This window comes from Eleutherodactylus coqui, chromosome 6 (assembly GCF_035609145.1).
Source record: "Eleutherodactylus coqui strain aEleCoq1 chromosome 6, aEleCoq1.hap1, whole genome shotgun sequence".
Taxonomy (NCBI): Eukaryota; Metazoa; Chordata; class Amphibia; order Anura; family Eleutherodactylidae; genus Eleutherodactylus; species Eleutherodactylus coqui.
The window spans coordinates 159,242,247-159,258,646 of record NC_089842.1 but is presented as its reverse complement, the minus strand read 5'-3'; positions in this window follow the sequence as shown (position 1 = coordinate 159,258,646).

Genomic DNA, 16,400 nt, shown 5'->3' with positions numbered 1-16,400 from the left:
AAGGGGGCACCCTTGCCTGGTGCCTTTCTGTAGTGGAAACCGTGGAGACAGGAAGCCCGGAGTATATATTTGAGCTAGTGGGGACGTTTAAAGGTTCCAAATATAAGAGTAGAAAGGACCTTTAAAGCCCATCTTGTTCATAACCCTACCCAACCAACCCCAAGAAACGTTATCAAACGCTTTTTCAGCATCTATTGTCAACAGTGTCGAAAAGGGATGAGCTGCTGGGTGGATTTTAATATCATCAATAATTGTTAATATTTTCCTTATATTTGTTGTGGTGGATCTATCTTTCACAAAGCCATTCTGCAAGGGAGAAATCAGAAAGTAGTCTGTCATAATCTTTGCTATTAACTTTAAATCATTGTTGATTAAGGAGATTGGTCGGTAGGCAATCGCATCCAAGGGGTGTTTGCCCAGTTTGGGGAGTAGTTTAATGGGGGCTGTATTCATATCTGATGAAATAGGAGTCCCCTCATGCAGCCATTGAATAGCGTCTCCAATAATGGTGTCATCTGATCTTTTAGTATTTTAAAGAACTCTCCTGTATATCCATCTGGTCCCAGAGCCTTGTTACTTTTTAGATTTGAAATGGCTTCTTGCAGTTCTACCTGTGATATAGGGGTGTTTAGGAAGGAGCATTGTTCTTAATTCAATGAAGTCAGTGAGATGTCAGGGAGCATAGTCATTGGGGCGTCTGGTTGTATCGGGGATTGGGTATATAGTTGCGAGTAACATTTGTAGAAGATATTGTTTATTTTTGCCGGGTGATATTGCATTTTGCCAGATTGATCTTTCAGACGTAGTATATTAGATATCGCAAATGGACCCCTTGCTAGTTTAGCCATAAGCTTGCCCGCTTTGTTCCCGAATTTAAATAAACACACTTCATTATATGTATATGACAATTGCTCTTGTTTGTGTAGCTATGTTTCATAAGAGTCTTTGGACTTTATTCATTGCTGTTTGCTTTGTAAGTTTGGGTTGGATTAGAATATCGACCGCAGGAGAGAGCTATATTGGCCAATTTTATCTATGAACTTTCTTTTTAGTCAGATTGTATATTCAATCAATTTACCTCTAATAACAGCCTTAGCTGTATCCCATAATAGCTGAGAATTATCAGAATGTATCTCATTGTCTGACATAAATTCCAACCACCACCTCTGTAACAATTCCCAAAAGGTCTCGTCTTCAGACAAATTTGTTGGGAATTTCCATAAGTAATCCATACCCCTAGGAATTTTATCATGTAGTGTCAACAGCACCGGGGCATGATCCGAGATCTGTTTGGTCTTAATCTAACCAGCCAATCAGCATTCCATCTCTGTAGCCGTTTCTACAGAGATTTCTTGTGTAGACTATTGGGAGCACCTCAGAAGTACCTTGCGTCTGCTGTTCGAAATACCTCAGGGTTCCCCTCTACTCTTACCTGCTGCATCATTATCTATTCTGATGTGTTGTCACGGAGGCGGTTTCCCTTGTCAGCCAATCAGCTATAACATGATGCCATATAATCTAACCGCTCCCTGGCATGGCCGCTGTTCATTGTGTCTGTGTCTGCTCAGTGCGTGCAAGCCCTTCTGGAGCTCTGTCTATCTGGTTACCATTCTGTCTGTCATGTTTCTGTTGCATACATGCTATGCTGTGCTTTGTTAGTTTGTCTATCTATCTGTTCGTATATTTGCTCATCTATCCATTTGTTGGTTTGTGTATGATCCACCAGTCTGAATGATTGTCAAACACCGGGTACATATCTATTTGTCCTACCCATCCTTTGATGGGTGTACACCCAAGCCTTGTTCTGTTGGTTCCCCTCAATTTGTTTGTAAGCGGATGCCAGGGCTTTTTCCTGTCTGCCTTACAGCCAAAGGTGTGGAGATGCCCAAATCCCTTCCATCCATAGGTGTGCAGACACCTAAATCCCCTTCATGCATTGGTGTGTGGACACCTGAATCCCCTCTGTCTGTAAGTGTGCAGATGCCTGAATCCCCTCCATCTATACATGTGGTCACTAAAATCCCCTCCGTCTGTGGGTGTGTGAATGCCTGTTTTATGTTCTATTTGCTGTGGCAGTATTCCCTGTCTGACTTGTACCTTTATTTTGCTATCTCCAATTGCCATCTAGGGATAAACTAGGCCCTGTAAGTACAAAACATGTCACCGTCCTCATTGGGGCGATTGCCCTTCCTTCAGGCAGGAGCCTACTATAAAAGACTCTACAAACTACAAACCCTATGTTCATATATCCACTATTCAAAAAACACTAAACAAGAGTGATTTTCATGGAAGGACACCACAAAGGAAGCCGCGTCAAAATGACACCAGCATCCAGGAAAACATTAAAGGAGATGTCCCGCGCCGAAACGGGTTTTTTTTTTTTTTAAACCCCCCCCCCCGTTCGGCGCGAGACAACCCCGATGCAGGGGTTAAAAAAACCACCCGCACAGCGCTTACCTGAATCCCGGCGGTCCGGCGTCTTCATACTCACCTGCTGAAGATGGCCGCCGGGATCCTCTGTCTTCATGGACCGCAGGGCTTCTGTGCGGTCCATTGCCGATTCCAGCCTCCTGATTGGCTGGAATCGGCACGTGACGGGGCGGAGCTACACGGAGCTACACGGAGCCCCATAGAGAAGAGGAGAAGACCCGGACTGCGCAAGCGCGGCTAATTTGGCCATCGGAGGGCGAAAATTAGTCGGCACCATGGAGACGAGGACGCCAGCAACGGAGCAGGTAAGTATAAAACTTTTTATAACTTCTGTATGGCTCATAATTAATGCACAATGTACATTACAAAGTGCATTATTATGGCCATGCAGAAGTGTATAGACCCACTTGCTGCCTCGGTCCTACCTGGATGCCTTGTAATCTTGGAGGGAACAATAAGTTCTGAGGTGGATCAAAACATTTTGGAGGAGAATATAAGGGGAGCATTCCATGACCACAAGCTGAAGAGATGTTAGGTGATGGAACAAGACAATGACTCAAAGCACACAAGTAATTAAACTAAAGATTGGTTGAAAAAGAAGATATGTGTTTTGGAATGGTCAAGTCAGAGTCCTGAACCTAATGCCCATCGAGATACTGTGGCATGACCGGAAGAGGGCATGTATGACATTCCAGAAATATTGATTAATGAAAACACATTTTCCTTATGCTAACTTTCAAACAATAGTTTACCAAAAAGAGAGGGCAAAAGGAAGGGGTTCCTCTGTTGAATCTTATGGGTTGTCCATCACATAAAAAACGCCCACGTATAGGGGCCTGGTTGCTAACATGACCCTTGTATTGCTACTGCATCTTCAATTTACTGTGGAACACATGATACAAAAGCTTAGCTCTGAGTGAGGCTCCCCATACATTTTAGACAGCTGTTGGCCAAATGATCTCACCCAATACCCCCACACACATGCACACTAGGTGAGCATGCATGTTTGAAGAAAGGAGAAAGGGGCACCTGTGAATGCAGCTTAAGGGCGCCCACCCACTGGCGTTTTTTTTTTCTTTGCGTTTTGCGTGTTTTCTCAAGAGCAATTAGAATTGAATGTACTCCTGTCCACTGGCGGTTTTTTTTGCGTTGCGTTGCGATTTTTAACATAGAAACTGTCAGTTGCATATGTGTCCTTATTTTTCTCCTAATGCACCCATGAATGTCAATGGAAATTAATGGAAAAGGCGCGAAAATGCCGCGAAAACGCCGCAAAAAACGCTGCGTTTTTCACGCACGAAAATCGCAAATACCAGTGGGTGGGCGCCCTAAGGGTGCCCACCCACTAGCGTTTTTTTACTGCGAAATTCGCAGCGTTTTTTTTTTCTGCAGGGGTCTTTGGACTATGGGACATGCAAAGCTAAAATCGCGATCGCGCAAAATCGCGATATCGCGGTAAATCGCGATTTTGCGCGATCGCGATTTTTACATTACAAGTCCCATAGACCCCCTGCAGAAAAAAAAAGCCTGCGAATTTCGCAGTGAAAAAAAACGCCAGTGGGTGGGCGCCCTAACACCTGAGAACAAAAGGATCAGGCAGTTGGTATCTAACTGCCCAGTCCTCATCTCCCCTGACATTGGGGGAAAGTCGAATGGTCCCCATATTCATTAGATGATCCTAAGTCCCACCAAAATCGGCAGGTGTAGCCAATCTACATCTAATGTATGTGGTTGCCCTAACATTTATGGTCCTACAATGCACTGCTCTCTGGTAACCAGAAGCTAGCAGAATTTTAAGTTTGAATTTGAGCCATGAAAATGGATAACACATACCAATTGATATTCAAGTGGGAAATTGTCCTTTAATCAATTGCAATTTACCCAATAAAATACTCATAAAGTCCTTTTGTATTCCTATAAGACATTTCCTGAATTTGATACAATTAGGTGATTCTATGTCTTTCAATCAATCTGATTATACAGTACCATGAATATTAAAATTCAAATCACTGAGTGTGCAGCAGAATTTGCCTGGGACAAGCAGTGACCCGATACGTCAGATGCCTCAATGGCCTTACAGCTCATTAATAGCCCTACCTAACTATTCACACTACTTGACTAAGGGGGAATTAAACCCATAGAATAATGTGAGCTAACATTAGTCAAGATACAATGACAACGTCCTTGATATTTTCCATCATACTTAACCCTGAGCATAGGCAGCCATTCGTCTTTTGTTCAGTATAATACATGCGATTGTCTCTATTTTCCCAAGGAAATGAGCATTTAAATGAATGCTATTTATACTGATCTGTTATTGCTTAGTTCATATATGAGGGACAATATGAGTGACTTCTTAATATACAATTATTTATTAGTATGGCAGCTCCTGGGTAGAAAACTGAAATCGGTTTTTGCATGTTGTACGAAGGGATTATAACTGCTCAACAACTAGTACTTATATATTTGACATATCTTTTAAACATTTTTGTCTACAGTTGCAATGACCTATGCTCATGGGTAGGGGCGTAACTATGGAGGATGCAGGGGATGCAGTTGTACCCGGGCCCAGGAGCCTTAGGGGGCCCATAAGGCCTCAGTTCTCCATATAGAGAGCCCAGTACTATGAATAAAGCATTATAGTTTGGGGCCCTGTTACAGGTTTTGCATAGGGGCCCAGGAGCTTCAAGTTACGCCTCTGCTCATGGAGGTATAGTATAGACCTATAAAAGTCTATTGGGCGCCATACACGGTTCCATAAAAGCATCATGTCTATGATTTCTTATGATGTGAGGAGGAGAGATGATACAGAGCAGGGTCCACACCTACAAATAGTACAGTATTTAAAGGGGTTCTGTCATTAGAATAAAAAAATTCTAGACTTATCTATTGCTCCCCCGTCAGTCTTCTTACCAGATCTCCTCCTCACTGATCCTCTTCTGGCTCCCCCAGTCCCCTAGGTCAAGTCACTGCAAGCTGTCCGAATCTTCTCTTTCCGGTGATGTAGGGTCCATTCGCTACATTTTACTTCCTGCAGGGCAGTATATGCTATGTCACTAGTGATGTAGTGTTCACTACCTAGCAGGAGATATTCAATGCTCTGCTGCCAATTTTACTGCACAGGAGCGGAATATCACTGCAAGTGTTCATATGCTAGAAATAGGCGGAAGTAGCACGGTGAGAGCAGAAGTCGCTCTACAGCACTGCTGGCAGAAAGGAGGAAGAGCTGAAGATGTAAACAAGAACATGAAGCTGAAAAATGGAGCATAGGTAAGTATTACTTGTGAAAAAAACATTTTGTATGTGCTGCTTAGAACAGCTTATGCTAGGCAGGGCAGAGGAATTGGAAAAGAAAAATACAAATTGTATTGACAAAACCCCTTTAAGGAAATTAATAAATTAATGCTACACTCCTGGGATCAGGCTAAGAAGGTCACTCTTATGAATGAATTAATGAACGAATGAAGTAAACAGAAAATCACAGCTGATCAAAAAATGGAAGGAGAAGAGAATCCAAGAACTAAGCAATAAACTAAGTCTACAGTCAACTTCCTGTGCATGTTCCCTTGGTGCTGGGTTCTAGGGTGGCGCCAACAAGCCTAAGCCTCTCTGCCTTGGCCAGTGTATTTAGATGCAGTGCCAGTGCAGCAAATGAGTCTCTGTCCCAGAAGAGGGAAACCAAGCGACAGATCTGATTACTGTGGACTGTGGCTTCCACGGTCTACATATTTTCTATACCTATAAATTAGTATATTTCCTTTAAGAGAAGAGACGTCACAATTTTTGCACAAGTAGAAGTAATGTGAGGCGCAGTGACAGCGGCTTCTAAGATGTGATTTGGAGATTAGATGAAAAACAGCTGTTCAGAGGCTTCTTGCTGGCGAGCATTGTGCACTCCGAGCAAAGTAGATGTTCTCTGTAGTCACCTCCTGCCCTCGGAGTATGATAGACTAGTGTCTAGAGCCCTACACTTCATCCCAGACAGCAGCAGTCCCGTGTTTGATGCTGAATTACTGGCATTTTGTTGCTATCTATTGTACTTAGTATCTCATCAGCCTCTCTCTCCATCACAGCAACACCCTCTGAGCCAGGCATTACCACTGTTTTTCAAGAGCCATTGTCAAAATGAAGTTATTACTTTGAAGAGGTTTAATGTAAGCAGAATGCAGCGCTGTTCAAAGGCCTGTAATAGAGAAAATAATAATCCACATAATATCTCAACAACAAAACTATGTTTGGAGTGCAAATAACTGTCTATACAGCTACATTCCCAGCCTTTATGCACAGTTGGGAAAGTTTTCTTCTCTTACAAGCAGAAGCTCAAAATAATTTCTTTTCTACAAAAATAATGTACTACTTTATGCGATTTCTTACAATGGTGCAGCGTATAACCATACTACATTAAAGGGGTTGTAACAGAATTTTAAGTTGTTCACTATCCACTGTACCCCATTCAGATTCAACGGGACTGTGAGATACCCAAGCGGCACCTGCTTGGGTATTACCATCAGCTCCATTGAAATGAATGGAGTGCTGACAGCGCTTGTGCGGCCTGGGCTCCATTCGGAGTGATGTCACTGTGGGTGGAGAAGTGACTTCTGCAGTGACAGAAGAGCAGGAAGGGGAGTCCATTTCTCAAGATCGGCAGGTGTTTCAATGATGAGACCATCAATCAGCAAATTATTTTCTATCCTGTGGATAGGGGATAACTTGAAATTCAGGTACAACCTCCTAAGGGCTTATTCACACGTCCGTATATCAGCCGGGTTTTCCCGCCGATATACGGTGTCCTTTTCTGCAGGGGGAGGAAGTGCGCTGGGCCGGGAGCAGTGTATTGAGCTCCCGCCACCTCTCCGCCCCTTCTCCGGCCCTTGCAACTATTTGCAATGGGAGGGGCGGGACTGGGTGTAACGTTGCTCTGCCTCCACCCCACCCCATCCTGTACCGCCCCTCCTATTGCAAACAGTGGCAAGGGACAGAGAGGGGGGCGGGAGCTCAGTGCACTGCTCCCAGCCCGCCTTCTCCCCCTGCAGAAAGGGACACCATATATCGACCGGGCGGGAAAATCCAGCCAATATACGGACGTGTGAATAAGCCCTTAATATAATGCCAGAATAAACAAAATTCATACAACTCTTTCTTAGTCACTAGAGTTCTAGGCAATATGAGCTACACAGAATGTCCACTATTGTACACCATTTTTTACTTAAATAGGCCCAAAATTCGGTGCTAATTAATTTCTAAATATTTTTTTTCATCAGTTGGAGCTCCCTGTATATAAGCGTTAGGCTACATTCACATGGACGAGCATGATATCAGTCCGACATACTCAGTGGGAAATATCACATCGCACATCATGTGAGTGCCATGCAATGTCTTTAAAGGTCTCATTGAAAACAGTGAGTGAGACGTTCCAAGGGAACACCAAGAGATAGGACAGGCAGATAATTTTAACCTCGCAGCATCGATGTGAGGGGGAAAAAATCTTTCATGTGAATAACTCCATTTAAAAGAATGAAGTTTATATTTGCGTGAGTTTTGTGTGTCTTTTTTTAAATAAATCAATAGTACAAGGGAATATACAAAACTTTGTAAAATATCTAATGTCCTCATGTGCAGGGGGGGGAGGATGGAAGAGCCAGGAGCAGGAACTGAGCTCCCGCCCCCTCTCTGCCTCCTTTCCGCCCCTCTGCACTATTTGCAATGAAAGGAGGCAGAACGGGGAATTAGTTCCGAGAATTAGCCCTGCCCCCGTCCCGCCTCTCCCCATTGCAAATAGTGCAGAGGGGCGGAGAGGAGGCAGAGAGGGGGCGGGAGCTCAGTTCCTGCTCCTAGCTCTTCCATCCCCCCCCCCTGCACATGAGGACAACGTATATCGGCTCGGCGTGAAAACCGAGCCGATATACGTTCGTGGGAATGCAGCCTAAAGGGGTTCTCTGGAGACTGGGTGAAATTTTCCTCAGGCCGGATTGTGCAGCATATTACACATAGATACGTTTGCGCACACAATACGCAGTGAATACGACCCATTGATTTCAATTAATTTGTTCATATAGGTGTATTTTATGCGCTTATTTTATTTGTGCAAAAAAATACACAGAATGCTCTTTTTTCCTGCATATTTGCATAGGGAAAGAGCACATGTTGAACTAATTACACTAATTGCCTATTACAATTAGTGGCAGCATAGTTGCATGTCTTTTTGTGGGCTCAGGCGCACACGATTTCCAGGTGCAAAAAGTACAGTAAAACTCTCACATGTAAGCACAATAATGCAACGTCAATTGCACAAATACATAGTGCAAATGTGCTCGTAAATACGCTTACACTTGTGTGTCATTGGCCTCATTACCGTTATTCTAAACATCCATCTAAATCATCAAACTAAACTCCAGTACCTTTTGTTTGCCGACCGGCGCCACCGATAAGTTTCAGCCAGCTTCCGATTTCCATACTGCTATTTAGAAAAACCGCAGCACCTTACAAATCAGAGGGAACATGAAAAGACAAAATAAGACATTGCATACAGTACTATGGCTCCTTCACAAGGGCAGCAATTCTCAGCCGGCTGCGTCACAGCCACAGTGCGGCCAAAAGTCGCATGGACGAGAAGGGGCTGTGACCAATTCGTCGCAGCCCCAGGATACGGCTAAACTCCTACCCTCTTCCCACCCCCCTCTTGCTGGCTTACGACAAGGAGAGAGGGCAGGATCTTAGCAGAGCTATTCCCTCCTCCTCTACGCTCTAGCCTATGGGAGCTGCTGGCAAGGGGGAGGGGGCAGGACTTTAGCACACTATCTCCAACCCCGTCCTGTCCCTTCCATTGCTGACAGCCAGCTAAGGGCAGGAAGGTGGAGGGAGTTTAGCAGAGACACTGCTAAACTCCCTCCCACCTCCCTTTTCCGGCAGGTGTCATAGGCTCCCATAGGAGTATATTGTCCGGATATGAAAACGCAAACGTTACACTTTAATGGTGTTCAGCGCTGGTCCACGGCACCGCCGGGAACTTTTCTTCTAAACACAAGGCCCGCGGGCTGAATCCGGCCCGCTCCCTCGTGTTATGTGGCCCGCGGCGTGCCGACGTCGCTCACCACTGAAGCAATTACCAGCGGGGGCGCCGCAGCTCCCCGCTGGTTATCGCGCTGATCCTGGCACACACTGACGTCTGTGTGCAGCCAGGATCCTCCTCCCCGAGTCCCCTGCTCATTAGTTCCGCAGGAGAGGACTCGGGGAGGAAGCGTGTCGGGCTGCACACTGACGTCAGGGCAAGCAGAGAGAGAGCAACGCTGACAGCAGGGAGGAGGTAAGTATATGGGTTGGGGGGGTGCTTATTACTAGGGGGGGCTGTTTATTTCTGGGGGGGCTGCTCACTACTAGGGGGGCTGGTTATTACTGGGGAGGACTGCCTATTACTGAGGGGTAGGGGCTGCCTGTTACTGGGGGGGCAGCTTACTACTGGGGGGGGCTGCTTACTACTGGGGGGGGCTGTTTACTACTGGGGGGGCTGCGTATTACTGGGGTGGGGGGCTGCGTATTACTGGGGTGGGGGGCTGCGTATTACTGGGGGGGGGACTGCTTATTACTGGGGGGGCTGCTTATTACCAGGGAGGGCTGCTTATTACTGGGGGGGCTGCTTATTACTGGGGGGGCTGTCTATTACTGGGGGGAGATGAATTATATGATGCCCTATGTGTGTGCTTGGGGGAAGGGGGAGATAAATTATATGCTGCCCTATGTGTGTGCTGGGGGGGGGATAAATTATATGATGCCCTATGTGTGTGCTGGGGGGGGATAAATTATATGATGCCCTATGTGTGTGCTGGGGGGGAGATAAATTATATGATGCCCTATGTGTGTGCTGGGGGGGGATAAATTATATGCTGCCCTATGTGTGTGCTGGGGGGGAGATAAATTATATGATGCCCTAAGTGTGTGCTGGGGGGGAGATAAATTATATGATGCCCTATGTGTGTGCTGGGGGGGAGTTAAATTATATGATGTCCTATGTGTGTACTGGGGGGGGGGATAAATCATATGATGCCCTATGTGTGCTGGGGGGGGGATAAATTATATGTTGCCCTACGTGTGTGCTGGGGAGAGGGGAGATAAATTATATGCTGCCCTATGTGTGTGCTGGGGGGGGGGGATAGATTATATGTTGCCCTATATGTGTGCTGCCAGGCTGCCATTTGACTGATTTAAACTCATTAAAGGGTTTTACAGGATTACATGGCTGTGTCGCTTATCTGTCGAAGCCCTTAGGCCTCTTTCAGATGGGTGACGCGATATCGCCACAAGAAAATCACAGCGATATCACATAGGTGGTCTGTGTGATATTGCTGCATTTTCTCGTAGTGAAATCGTGGTTTTGTCTCGCTACAAAGTTGCACGACTTTGTAAAACCCCGTGTGAGGATTTTCTTGGGGTCTGAGATATAAGCCCTATCCCGAAAATAAGTCCTAGCCGCATTAAAAAAAAAAAATCACTTTTCAGGCACTGTCAGCTCCCTGCGTGTGTTTCCTGAAGCTCTGGCAGACAGAAGTGTAACCGCTTCCTGGATTGGAGGTTCAAATTCCCCACCTCCAAGAAACGCTGACTATGATTGGTTCTTGAGCGCTGTAGCTCAACCAATCACAGCCATTCAATGCAATATGCAATGGCGGTGATTGGTTCATCAAGCGCTGGCTCTGATTGGTTCTCGAGTGCCGCAGCCCAGCCAATCACAGCCAGTGCTTCCTGGAGGTGAGTAATTTGAACCCCTGACCAGCAAGTGCTGGGGAGCTGCAGAGAAGACATGTGGGAGTGAACTGCGGCTGTTGTTTTCCTTTTTATTTCTGCAGCTAGGGCTTATTTTAGGGGCTTATTTTAGTGTAAAGGTCGCATAGCACCTCATTAAATCCGCGTTCTTGTGCCATGCAACACATAGGAGGGCTCCATAGAGAAACATGGGCTACAAAACACTGCAAGTCGCGGGCATATTTAGCGACCCACAATTTTTTTTCTCGCAATGTCGCATGCTACAAAACATCGCTAATGTGAAGGTACTCATAGGAAAGCATTTAACATATTGCTAGTCATCTTTCATGACTATTAGGCTGGGTTCACACGGGGCGGATTTGCCGCGGAAATTCCGTGCGGAATTTCGCCGCGGCAAATCTGCATGCGGCCGCTAATCCCAGGATTAGCCAGCCATGTGGACGAGATTTCTCAGAATCGGCGGAAGAGCGAGTGGCCGGGCCGCTTCAAAGCCGCCGCGGGTTTTGCAGCGGCAGTTCTCCCGGCGGAAATCTCCCGCCTTATGAGAACCCAGCCTTAGGGTGCGGGCAGACGAGCGCATAAACAGCGCGTTTTTGCAACCAAACGTATATACGTGACCATCTGAGGCAATGGTTTCGAATGTATTCGTTCACATGGGCGATTTTACGGCGCGTAAAAACGGCAATTCGAAAAAAAATGGAACATATGCGACCGAAATACGCGCCAACGCATATTCGATCGCCGAAAAGACCATTTGCAAAGTAGGAACAAACGAAAATACGCTTTCTAGCTCTGGTCGTGATCGGTGAAAAACGATCGCTCGGGCGATTATACGTTGCGCTCGTGCGAACGTAAATACGCCTACGCTCGTCTGCCCGCACCCTTAGGGACTTTTCACACACAATTGCCACTGGGAGCAATCAAATCCGCAGCTGCGGAATTCCATACCAAAATCTGTGGATTTTGATGCAGAATTGCAGGCAGGCTTTAAGTCATTTTCAATTCCAAATTAAAATCCGTAGGTAGCCTGTGGATTTCGGTGTGGAGTTTGCAGTGCGCTGTGAAAGGTCCCTAATGGGCCACTCAACCTATAAAAATCCACAAAGCTTGAAATATAATTTGCAGGTGCATATGTCCCTATTTTTCAGTTATATCATTTATCAAGTCAGAAAAATTGAATTCTCCTATACAGATATATAAAGAAATTACTCAGCATGCAATTCTAGAAATGCTAAAAACAGAATGGGTGCACATAAACTCTATTAAAAGTGCAGCATATTATTTTAGAGGGGTGAGGCCCATTCTGAGTTTTGCTGTGGTGACTTATGATTTTTGTGTACACCCCTTTTATAAATGCTTGGTTAAACTTTGAATGTACTTTTTGTCATTAAATAGAAATCTTGTTATTAAGCTGAAAACTGATAAATGCTGACATTTGCAAAGGAGAATGCTAACAGGATGTGAAGCATTGAATAATGAAGGCAATTGCATTCTGTTTGAGAGTGGAGGACAAAAGTGAGTGACTTCTGACTGCATGCAACACAGAGCAAGTCTATAATTAGAATATCCCCAGAAACCTGTGACACCGCCCGGCACAGGAGCTGCATGAGAATGACTCGCCTAGACTGCTGCGTTCACTCTGCATCTGTAAAGACTTGGCTGAAAGTGAAGAAGAAAATAACTTAATTGTAGGATGAGTGCAGATAAATATAAAACAGGTTATTCGTCTCGCATTTTTATAACGTGTCCAGACAATCCATGCATTTGATAGAGAGAATAGTTTAGGAATTTATGACACAGAAATATATAGCAAGTAAAATCTACATGTTGTCAATGCTGATGAATTAAACATCTCATTGCATTTCCTATTCTATTTATTATAGATGGGCACACATCTATGTAAAGCTCTTCAGACAATCTGTGCAGTACATGTTGTAATCCTTGCTTGCCAGAAGTTTAGTCAGTCAATTCCTCAGGGGTGGACTGACCATTAAAGCACTAGGACAGTGGCCAAGGGACCATGGCTAGCAAGACCCCTTACTCAGTTAGAGCACTTGTGCACCTTTTTAGAATGACCTGGATTTCTGCATTGATTACTAATAAAATTTGGTCTGATTATTATCTAAGAGCTCCTTCACACGAGCGTATGTGTTTTTACATTCACTCGGACGCACCGTGAATTCATATGAATGTGTGTTTTTCCGCAATCAAGTCCCGCGCTTAATTAGCGTTTTCTCGTCCATTCACATGGCTGGGTGCGAAAAGATACGTCGCAGCCCGGAAATCCCTCGCTCAGCATAAAACCCCAGAATTACTTCAAATGCCTAAATATAGACTCCTGTAAGCTTTTCACAGCGTTGGATGTTGCTAAACTGCCTCCCTCTCGCTTTTTTACCCAGCTCCCATAGGAGTCTATGGGAGCCGCCAGCATATATCGATCGAAAGATAGAACCAGAACTATCTTTTTACCCAGCGTATAATAGCAGGCGCGGATTTCGGTTGCGTATGTTCTATTTTTACGCGCCGCAAATTTGCTCATGTGAATAAATCCATTGGAAACCAATGCCTCAGATGATCGTATGTATTGGCCGGCCATAAAAAGCATATACGCATAGCAGCGTATATACGCTTGTGTTAATAAAGCCTGAGTCAAAATTATAGACAGTCTAACTAAACTAATAGCGCACAAACAGTTTACATTCATGTCATTTGTTGAGCACGTGGAGTAAACATCCACAGAACACAGTGAAAAATTAAGTTAGCCCTTGACTTTAATAGTTTGTAGATACATCTTTAGCAGCAATCACCTCCACTAAATATTTCCCGTAGCTGCAAATAATGTTTTAACAATGAGGAGAAGGAATTTGGGACCATTTCTCCCTGCAAATGTGTTTTTATTTATTATTATGTCTGGGATGCCTTGCATACATGGCCTTGTTCAGGCCATGCTACAGCATGTCGATGTGGTTAACATTAGGGCTCCAACATGGTCATTTCAAAAACAAATGTTCCAACCATTTTTCAATTGATTTACTTTTGTACTTTAGATCAGTGGTTCTCAATGTGGGCGTTATTGCACCCTGGGGGGTGTTTTTACTTCTAAAGGGGGTTGTGGAACAAAAAGAGGTGGCAGGGGAGTGTTAAAACATAAAGGGGGCGGTGAGGGGGATGTTCTACGTTTGCTTTGTTGATTTTTTCGCTTAGTAACTACATTTTCCTAAAAAATAGTAGTGATACCTTGATTTTTATGGATAATCTATCCGAAAAACAATCAGTGAAATCCAAAGGGGAAAAAAAGGCAATTATTTCCATATGAATCACTTACATGTAATGGGAGTTGTGTGCAGCGTGCACGCCTCTATCATATAATATATGACTCCGCTAAAGATCATTCACACTTCATAACACTGGATAATCTACAGAACAACCTAACCCACTGTATGCCATAATGCCACTGATTGGCTGGAACCACTTCAAACTTTCACTTGTGTGGGTCTCTGGGAGTTGTAGTCTTAGTGGACGCCAAGTGTATTTTCAGAACACTGATATAAAGTACAACTCTCAGAGACCCACACAATTGAAAGTTCCAGCCAATCAGCGGCATTATGGAATACAGCAGGTTAGGTTGTTCTTTAGGTTATCCAGTGTGATTGATCTGTAGCAGAGTCATGGAGTTATAAAAGTCATACATCATAATATGGTAGAGTGACATAAGCAGTGCATTCTTGAAGCATACTTGATAAAAATGAGAAGAAGAAATGCCGTCAATATTCAAATGAATACTTGAAATACGGATTCATCCCTTCTCCTACAAATGGACAGCTTCTCTTGTGCCTTATTTGTGAAAAGGCATTTTCGAATGAAGATATGAAGCCTTTGAGACTGAGACCTTGCAAAAATGCATTTAGACAAAGTGTGTAAGACTATTTCATTTTTCCAAGGTTTAAAGTCAAAGTTTGAGAACTGCAACACTGTAGGCAAGCTATTTGGAAAATCTGCTCTCAATGCTGACAAAGGCCTCCTTGGTTCCTATAAAGTCTCTTTATTAATAGTGCAATGGCAAATCACATACTATTGGAAAAACACTTGTGTTACCCGCAGTTAAAGAGATTGCCAGTACTATGTTGGGGCTTGACGCGTGTGCCATGGTGAAATCGATTCCTTTGAGTAATGACACCGTTTCAAGAAGAATTGACAAGATGGCTGCTGATGCGGAAGAAATGCTTTTGGACGTGTTAAAGAACACAGAATTTGCAATGCAAATTGACGAGTCAATGGTTAGAGACAATGAAGCATTGCTGCTAGCTTACGTTCGCTTATTAATAGGAATAAAGAGGTAGTGAAGAAACCGTTGTTTGCCAGAAATATAACCACCGACACGAAAGGCTCCTCTATATACAAAAGAGTGGAAGAATGTTTCCAAGAAAAAACATTCCTTAAACAAATGTACTTGCTTGTGCAACCAACGGAGCTCCATCCATGATTGGTAGATATCGCGATTTATAGGCCATTTAATAATGGCAGTCCACTGTGTGAATTATCAGCAGTACCTTGTGGCTAAACATTTATGTGAGAGATTGCATGATTCTCTGTGCTATGTAATTAATGCTGTTAACAAGATAAAAGCGCGTTCTTTGAACGAACATCTTTTCCACAAGCTCTGTCAAGATCATGATGAAGAATTCGAATGTCTACTCCTACACACCGAAGTGAGGTGGCTGTCAAGAGGAAAGTGCTTACAATGCTTCTACAAAGTTTTTGACACAGTAGTTGAGTTTCTTCAGCTGATTCACCCAAGCCTTTGTAATGCAATCGAACTACAACGTCTTGACGTTGCCTATCTTGCAGACATATTTGACAAACTCAACGAGATCACCATAAAGCTACAAGCAGATAAAATGAATTTCATTGCCAAACTGGGCCTTCTACCAATAACCTGAGTCAATGTGAGCTTAGTCAGTTTCCAAGTCTTCAAGAAATTGCACATGAAGACGGAGACAAACTTCAAGATGCAGACTTGGACATTTTTTGCTCACACCTCAAACAAGCCAAAAAAGATATGCAAACTAGGTTTCATGATCTATGTACCCTTGAAATACCAATGTGGGTACTCAATCCATTTTCAGAATATGCAGGAGAATTTCATCCCAGATTGCAAGAGCAGTTGATCAACTTGAAACACGATAGTGAAGCCCCTGCACTTTTCTAACAAT